Here is a 9,165-nt window from a genome sequence, read left to right on the forward strand (position 1 = left end):
TGGTGAGAAATTACAAATTTATAGGGAGGGAAAAAACATTGTTTTCACAAAGGCAACTTCTTTGGACAGTTCAGTGCATAGCCTTGACTCTGTAGATAAATGTTTCCAATGTCAGAAACTGGCCAAAAGAAAAACAGCAAAACATATTTAAAAATTTCAACCCTAAAACATTGACTCCTGCCATGAACCACAGTCTATCCAAACTTCTCCCAGAAATTCAAATATGGCTATGGAGTTGCTTTCTCTGCTTCAAGTCAAACATTACACTTTTTATGACCTGTTATTATTGGCATCCCCAACACACATACACACACTTAAAAACTGTAAAAGAATTTTTGCTCTGGCAAGTGAATGAAAAGAAAGGGGATTCTTGAGAGTTGATGTCAGCTTCCAGGTGTAACCCCTTTCCCTGGGTCCCCGGGAGAAGCAGGGGACGAGGCCCGTGGTGCTGGGACCTAAAGCTGACTCTGCTCATAGACCTCAGCTCAGGGGCAGAGTGTGCAGCTTGGCATTCTTTTGCATTTCTGTGTTTAGTTCAAGGTATTGAGCAAAACATTTGTATGATTTTCAGTCACTTCATGTAAAGGATTAATGAATATATACCATTTAGCTCTAAAGCTACATAAGCTTTAAGAATTGACATGATTAATAAAAGAAAGGTAAGTAAATGTGCGAGAAAGTTATTGTCCAAACCCACTGAACTAAGAAAATGCTGAAGGTAAAAAGAGCAAGTTGGTCAGATGGTACAGCACCCAGTTCTATAACATGCTATGATCTGTGTTTGGAAGGAAATCCTGAACAGAACATGCATGATAAGTCATGTCATAGTTTCAAATTATTCTATGCCCTTTCCTGATGCTAATTCCCACAGCACTGAATTTGATAATTCAGTGTCCCTGTTCTCCCAGGAAAGATGGATATGAGTGAACCACACCTAATGAAGTCAGCCCTTCATCTGTGATTTCTTTGCAGAGACCATCACCAAAAAAGAGAGAGAGAGAGAACAAGTTAGAATGTGGCCTCCTTATAAAAACGGATCTGTTCTCACAAGAGAAAGTGTGTGAGATGAGGTTTGTTTCATTCCATTTATGTAAATGTCTTCAATGAAATCACATTCTAAACATTTTCAAAATTTTCCCATGTATAATTAAATCAGAAGCTTGCCACTATTTATGTGAAGGAAACTTCAGTTTGTTTTATAAATTTCAGTGAGAACTGTCAGTTCAGTTGCTCAATCATGTCGGACTCTTTGAGACCCCATGAACCGCAGTATACCAGGCCTCCCTGTCCATCACCAACTCCCGGAGTTCACCCAAACCCATGTCCATTGAGTCGGTGATGCCGTCCAACCATCTCATCCTCTGTCATCCCCTTCTCCTCCTGCCCTCAATCTTTCCCAACATCAGGGTCTTTTCAAATGAGTCAGCTCTTCGCATCAGGTGGCCAAACTATTGAAGTTTCAGCTTCAACATCAGTCCTTCCAGTGAACACCCAGGACTGATTTCCTTTAGGATGGCCTGGTTGGATCTCCTTGCAGTTCAAGGGACTCTCAAGAGTCTTCTCCAACACCATAGTTCAAAAGCATCAATTCTTCAACACTCAGCTTTCTTTATAGTCCAACTCTTACATCCATACATGACTACTGGAAAAACCATAGCTTTGACTAGATGGACCTTTGTTGACAAAGTAATGTCTCTGCTTTTTAATATGCTATCTAGGTTGGTCATAACTTTCCTTCCAAGGAGTAAGCGTCTTTTAATTTCATGGCTGCAATCACCATCTGCAGTGATTTTGGAGCCCAAAAAAATAAAGTCAGCCACTGTTTCCACTGTTTCCCCATCTATTTGCCATGAAGTGATAAAGACTGGATGCCATGATCTTAGTTTTCTGAATGTTGAGCTTGAAGCCAACTTTTTCACTCTCCTCTTTCACTTTCATCAAGAGGCTCCTTAGTTCTTCTTCACTTTCTGCCATAAGGGTGGTGTCATCTGCATATCTGAGGTTATTGATATTTCTTCCAGCAATCTTGATTCCAGCTGTGCTTCTTCCAGCCCAGCGTTTCTCATGATGTACTCTGCATATAAGTTAAATAAGCAGGGTGACAATATACAGCCTTGATGTACTCCCTTTCCTGTTTGGAACCAGTCTGTTGTTCCATGTCCAGTTCTAACTGTTGCTTCCTGACCTGCATACAGGTTTCTCAAGAGACAGGTCAGGTGGTCTGGTATTCCCGTCTCTTTCAGGATTTTCCACAGTTTATTGTGATCCACACAGTCAAAGGCTTTGGCATAGTCAATAAAGCAGAAATAGATGTTTTTCTGGAACTCTCTTGCTTTTTCGATGATCTAGTGGATGTTGGCAATTTGATCTCTGGTTCCTCTGTCTTTTCTAAAACCAGCTTGAACATCTGGAAGTTCATGGTTCACATATTGCTGAAGCCTGGCTTGGAGAATTTTGAGCATTACTTTACCAGCAGCATGTGAGATGAGTGCAATTGTGCAGTAGTTTGAGCATTCTTTGGCATTACCTTTCTTAGGATTGGAATGAAAACTGACCTTTTCCAGTCCTGTGGCCACTGCTGAGTTTTCCACATTTGCTGGCATACTGAGTGCAGCACTTTCACAGCATCTTTTACTGGCATAAATTCTTCAAACCTAAATCAACAAGAGTAGTCCAGAGACTGCTCTGTGCCTTGTCCTGCGCTAAGTGTCTGTACACTTACTTTTCAGTAATAGCCTTTTCAATTTAATGAATAGAAAGTTCAAAAGTTATTGGAAGATGTGATACAATAAAAAGGAGGTAATGTTACACAGTAGTCAAAATGTAGAGTACTTAACGGAGTATGGCAAGGCTGTATATTGTCACCCTCTTTCATTTATATATGAAATGCTGGGCTGGATGAATCACAAGCTGGAATCTAGATTGCCAGGAGAAATATCAACAACTTCAGCTATGCAGATGATACCACTTTAATGTCAAAAAGCAAAGAGGAACTAAAGAGCCTCTTGATAAGGATAAAGGAGGAGAGTGAAAAAGCTGGCTTAAAACTCAACATTCAAAAAACTTAAGATCATGTCATCCAGTCCCATCACTTCATGGCAAGTAGAAGGGGAAAAAGTGGAAGCAGTGACAGATTTCCTTTTCTTGGGCTCCAAAATCACTGCATTGCCTTGTGATTGTAGCCATGAAATTAGAAAATGCTTGCTCCTTGAAAGGAAGGCTATGACAAATCTAGATAGCATATTAAGAAGCAAAGACTTCACTTTGCCAACAAAGGTCCGTATAGTCATAGCTATGGTCTTTCCAGTAGTCATGTATGGATGTGAGAGTTGGACCATGATGAAGACTGAGCACTGAGGAACTGATGCTTTTGAATTGTGGTGCTGGAGATTACTCTTGAGAGTCCCTTGGACAGCAAGGAGATCAAACCTGTCATTCCTATGGGATTGGCCACCTGATGCAAAGAACTGACTTACTGGAAAAGACCCTGATGCTGGATAAGATTGAAAGTAAAATGAGAAGAGGGCGGCAGAAGATGAGATGGTTGGATGGCATCACCAATTCAATGGACATGAACTTGGGTGACCTCTAAGGAGATGGTGAGGGATAGGGAGGCCTGGTGTGCTGTAGCCCAAGGGGTCAGAAAGAGTTAGACATGACTGAACAACTGGACAACAACAGCAACTCAAGATGCAGAGGCTGAATCTAAGCAGGAGGAAGCATGAAATAACTCCAAAATGAGGGGCATTCTATAGAACACTGGCCAATATTAAAAAATATTAATGTCTTGAAAGATAAAATACTAAACAGGCATAAGAACTAAACACAATGTAGCCATGATCTTGGACTGTATCCTAAGTCAGGAGGAGGGGGCAGGGGTTGCTGTTGGGATAGGAAGAAAAATTTTAAAATAAACTAAGATAGTAGTAGTACATTGATATTAAACTTCCTGATTTTAACAATTGCATTGTACTTATGTGGGCTTCCCTGGTAGCTCAGAGGTTAAAGCGTCTGCCTGGAATGCGGGCAACCTGGGTTTGATCCCTGAGTTGGGAAGATCCCCTGGAGAAGGAAATGGCAACCCACTCCAGTACTCTTGCCTGGAGAATCCCATGGAGGGAGGAGCCTGGCAGGCTATAGTCCATGGGGTTGCAAAGAGTCGGACATGACTGAGCAACTTCACTTTTCACTTTCACTTTCTGTGTTAACAGAATGCCTTTATCCTTAGGAAGTATCAGTTGAAGAAAATAAGAATGAAGGAGCATGGTGTCTGCAAGTTTGGTTCATAGAAAACAATAGGTATGTATGTATATATACACAAATATATGTAAACTAGATAGTTTGCAAAGTTGGCAAAATGTGAAAAATGGTAAATCTAGATAAAGATTATACAAGAGTTCTCATACTGTTCTTGTAACTCTCCTGTATGTTTGAATTATTTCAAAATAATCTTGAAGTTGAGAAAGGTTATGGGAACGTACCTTACACTTCTGAAATCAGGTGCCTTGAGAGATTTCCTTGTTGTCTAACACTGAAACTTTACCTTTAGCAAGGCACTGATGACTAAGTTGAGATGAAAAAGTTTTACAACCAAGTTTTGCAAGACTTATTTCCACTTTGAAAAACAATGATGGAGATGTACAGTAGGGTGTGGGGAGTGGTCATTAAATCAATTATGTGTAATGGGAACTCGACCTCTGTTTCCTCTTCTTTATATCCACTCCTGGGAAATCAGAGAAAAAAATACTAGATGTGCATTAAAACATCCTCCCTATTACACTCCCTTTCCATCAAAATCAGGCTCTGCCATCTGCTCTGGCTGTAGGGTTAGCATGTCACCCTCATAGCTTGCAGAACTCTGGTCCCATTGGGCCATGACCCCCACCCCCAACTTGGTCTGCCTGGAGCAGCATAAGCTGCAGGTCACTCTGCCCCACCACCGTGGAAGCTCTTCCTGTCCCTCTGAAGTGGCTCTGAGTGACACAGTAGCCACGGGCACATGTGGCAGTGAGCACTTAACAACGTGCCCGTCTAAACTGACACACACTCTCAAAGACTTCACATGCGAAAATATATGCCAAAAATACATACAGTGTCTCATTAATAATTTTACACGTTGATTAGATTCTTGAATGATGTTTTAGAGAGATTGAGTCAAATGAAGCATAGCATTGAAAGAATTTCAATTGTTTCACTTTATGATTTTTAATGTGGCTGCCAGGAAAACTTAAAAGTTACATACTTGACTCATGTTTGTACTGGACAGTGCTACCCAGATGGAACTGAGCAGCCCCTCTCTTCATGTCCTTCCTGTGCACCTCGACACATTTCTGCCGTAGCACCTGCACGTGCTTCTTCACCCGGCTGCTGCCTCCAGCAGGACTGCAAGCCCCAAAAGTGGTGCCCTTTTATCCTTGGTTTGCTGCTTTGTGCCTGGAACACCTCACAAAGGGTGTTAATCATTTATGGTCATTTATTTTTTTTGTAATCGGGGTGAAAGTCTCATAATATAATATTAACCATTCTAAAGTGAACAATTTACTTCTAGGATAATCACAATGTTGTGCAACCCCCATCTCAATTTAGTTCCCAGACTTTTTTGCCACCAAAATATAACCCATACTCATTAAGCAGTTATTTCCCATTCTTACCTCCCTATAGCCCTCGCAATCATCTGTGTTCTTTCTATGGATTTGCCTATTCTGGGTATTTCATCTAATAGAATCATATAATATGTGACCCTTTTGTCTGGTTTCTTTCACTTAGCATACTGTTTTCCAGGTTCATCCACATTATAGCATGCATCTGTACTTCATTCCTCTTTTTTTTTGGTCTCACCTTGTGGCTGGCAGGATCTTAGTTCCCTGACCAGAGATCAAATCTGTGCTCCCTGCATTGGGAGTGTGGCGTCTTAACCCTGGACTGCCAGGGAAATCCCCACTCCTTTTTTTTTTAATGTTCCTTCTTCTGTTCATATTTTTCTCTCCCACCTCCCCGTGCCTCCTCTGTGCTTATCCAACGTAACTCATCACTCAAGAACTAAATCAAATCATACTTTTTTCATAAAGATTTCTACATCCTCCATCTTCCCTGAACTCCTTTAGCTCTATCTACATTACATAATGTAAATTCCACACATAAGCGATGTGGATTGGTTTTTAAATAATCCAGCAGGTATCAGGGTGGAGAGAGGGATGAATGAGACCAGGTTGGCCATATATTGATGATCATTGGAGCAAGGGATGGGTACATGGAGGCTGATAATGTCATTCTCTCTATATTGTGTATGTTTAAAAGTTTCCAGAATAAAAATTTTCGAATGGTGTTTCATACTATTACCTGTTCTATGAGTCTTATCCTCCTCATAAGATCTGCTCCTTTGTGGCCGGAGATTGTCATTCATGCCTTGGTTGATGATGGATGCCATAGAAAAGCAGACCTCCACTGGTGCTTGCCGAAATAAATCTTATCTGAGGTGTTAAAAAGTTTCATTGAGAAAAAGCCGAATTCTGACATGAGAATATAGATCTCAGAGGCTATTCCAACTTCGGTTTCCTGGCCTTTCTTCTACAGTTAAAATCCCTTTTGATTTTTGCTCTAACTTCTTTCTTGGGCTTATGATTGATCTCCAGTGAACGAGCACAATGCACTTGCTCCAGTGTTCTGAGACATTTCTGGATAATCCGTAAAAATAAAAAACCTGGAAGCCAGGTTTCCATTCAGATTTCTGTTTTGTCCCCCGTTTCCCTCTGCATAGAGCCCGTTCTAGTTCTCTCTTTTGTCCCAGAGATCTACTGGCACCAAAGGTGTGGAAGAAGGGTGCCCATCCTTCATTGCTTCCACATCCACACATTAAACTGTCATGTCTTATTCTCCTTCTACACTAATAATTCAGAGAAAGTACTTTAGTAACAGAACTAAGACTCAGTATGATAACCCACAGTTTTCTACACCTTCCACTCTTTGTAATTTCAAACTCTGTAAGAAGAGTCATATCAACAAATGTTTGTAGCCAGCGCCCCAAGAAGAAACCACTTTATCAGAATCTAGTGTCTAGTTCCTTCAGATAGAAGAAACAGGCTGAAACTACAACAGCCATTGCAGCTTTATGATGGCAGAGGTGACCAGAAAATGATGCACTGACCTTTTCTCCTCTTTCCCTGAAAAGTGAGGGAAAATATTTTTGTGGAACAGTAATTTCAAAGCTTAGCAAACCTAGAAACAAGGGGGTTTAATTACTTATTCATGCAGGGAGCACTCGGACAGGAGAGGCCAAGGAACTGGACACAAAACAGAAGTGTGTGAGTCATTTGTTAATGCTTAAATCTGAAAACTGTGACTCTGATTATGCAAGCATGCATGCTCAGTCGCTTCAGTTGTGTCCGACTCTTTGTGACCCCGTGGACTGTAGCCGGCTAGGCTCCTTGGTCCATGAGATTTTCCTGGCAAGAATACTGGAGTGGGGTGCCATACCCTCCTCCAGGGGATCTTCTCAACCCAGGGGTAGAACCCATGTCTCCTACATCACCTGCGTTGCAGGCATATTCTTTACTGCTGAGCCACTGGGGAAGCCTGTGACTGATTATAAAACACGTTAAAAAGCCCACATTAGGACAAAGTAGTCACATGAGCTTTCTCTCCCTCTGAACTGATTCCCGTATCTTCAGTTTATCCTTGCCTTTGTGCTCTGCCAAATAACAAAGGCTTTGTTTCAACAAGTCTCCTAATATTTGAGAGTTACTTCCCATCACTGCTCTTATCACATGCTCTTCTTATGAATAGAATTTTTGCTAAATCACGTGCTGGATAACTGTGATAGGCAGAATAATGCCCACTCACCCCTCTACCCAAGATGTCCACAGGGCTTCCCTGGTGGCTCAGTGGTAAAGAATCTTCCTGCCAATGCAGGAGATGCAGGTTCAATCCCTGGGTCAGGAAGATCACCTGGAGGAGGAAACGACAACCCACTCCAGTATTCTTGCCTGGAAAATTTCATGGACAGAGAAGCCTGGCAGGCTACAGTCCATGGGGGTCACAAAAGAGTCAGACATGAGACTTAGAGACTAAACAGGAACAAACGATATCCACACCCTAATCCTGAGAACCTGTTAGGTGGTTCTGTGGCAAGAGAGAATAAAAGGCAGCAGATGGAATTAAGGCTGCTGATTGCTTCAGGTCAACTGACTTCAAGACAAAGAAAGTAATCTGGATTATCCAGGGGAGCCCAATGTAATCACAAGTGAGGGAGGAAGGAGAATCAGTGTTGGAGTAATTGGGTGTGAGAAAGACTTGCCCGACCATGGCTGGCTTTGAAGATGAAAGTGGACCAGAGCCACCAAATACAGGGAGGCCTCTAGAAACTGGAAAAGGCAAGGAAACAGAGGCTTCACGGGGGCTTCCCTGCTGCCGTTTTTATTTAGGGAGACCCATTTCAGACTGCTGACCTCCAGAACGTAAGTTAATAAATTTGCATAGTTTCAAGCTTCCGAGTTTCTGTGGGTTCTGCAAACAGAGGCGATAGGAAAGGAACTAATCCAACCTCTAGCTGTTTATGAGAGCTGGGGAGAAAGGGGCTTTCTTTTTCATCATCTTGCTCAAAAACACTAGTTTGAACTAAAATTCCTAAAAACAAAGGGAACTCCCCTACTGCCTGCTGTGGCTAACGCCTGGGTGTGGCTGCCACCTGCCACTCCCAACTTTGCGTGACTACCCTTTGCGTGACTACCCCATCATCCCAACTCAGGGGCTACTCCTCGGGTCAGGACTGCAGGCCACCCGAGGGGTGTCAGGGACCAGGCTGCTGAGAGGCCCTTTTGGATGAGCTCAAAAGTTGACTGTTACTTTTCTCTACAGCCTTTCCAGAAGGATGATCATGTCAATAATGCCGAGTAATTGAGATGCTGCCCTCTTTGAAGTAACTATTTCAAATCTTTTCCACAGTATGATTTTATTTTTCAAAGAAAAAAAAAAAACAAGCTTGAAGATACTTCTTATCCAACATAGCCCAGTATCTGAGTCCTACAAAGTAAACTATATGTTTTCACCTGTTGATGATCAAGGCACTGATCATCCACTTTGTAGTGCTTTGAAATTAAGTATTCTGTGCCTTGGCCTCCATCTGGCTGCCTGTCTGTTGCCCTGGTCATTGCCATTGGTGTTGATAGG

This window comes from Cervus canadensis, chromosome 3, assembly GCF_019320065.1.
Source record: "Cervus canadensis isolate Bull #8, Minnesota chromosome 3, ASM1932006v1, whole genome shotgun sequence".
NCBI classification, from domain to species: domain Eukaryota; kingdom Metazoa; phylum Chordata; class Mammalia; order Artiodactyla; family Cervidae; genus Cervus; species Cervus canadensis.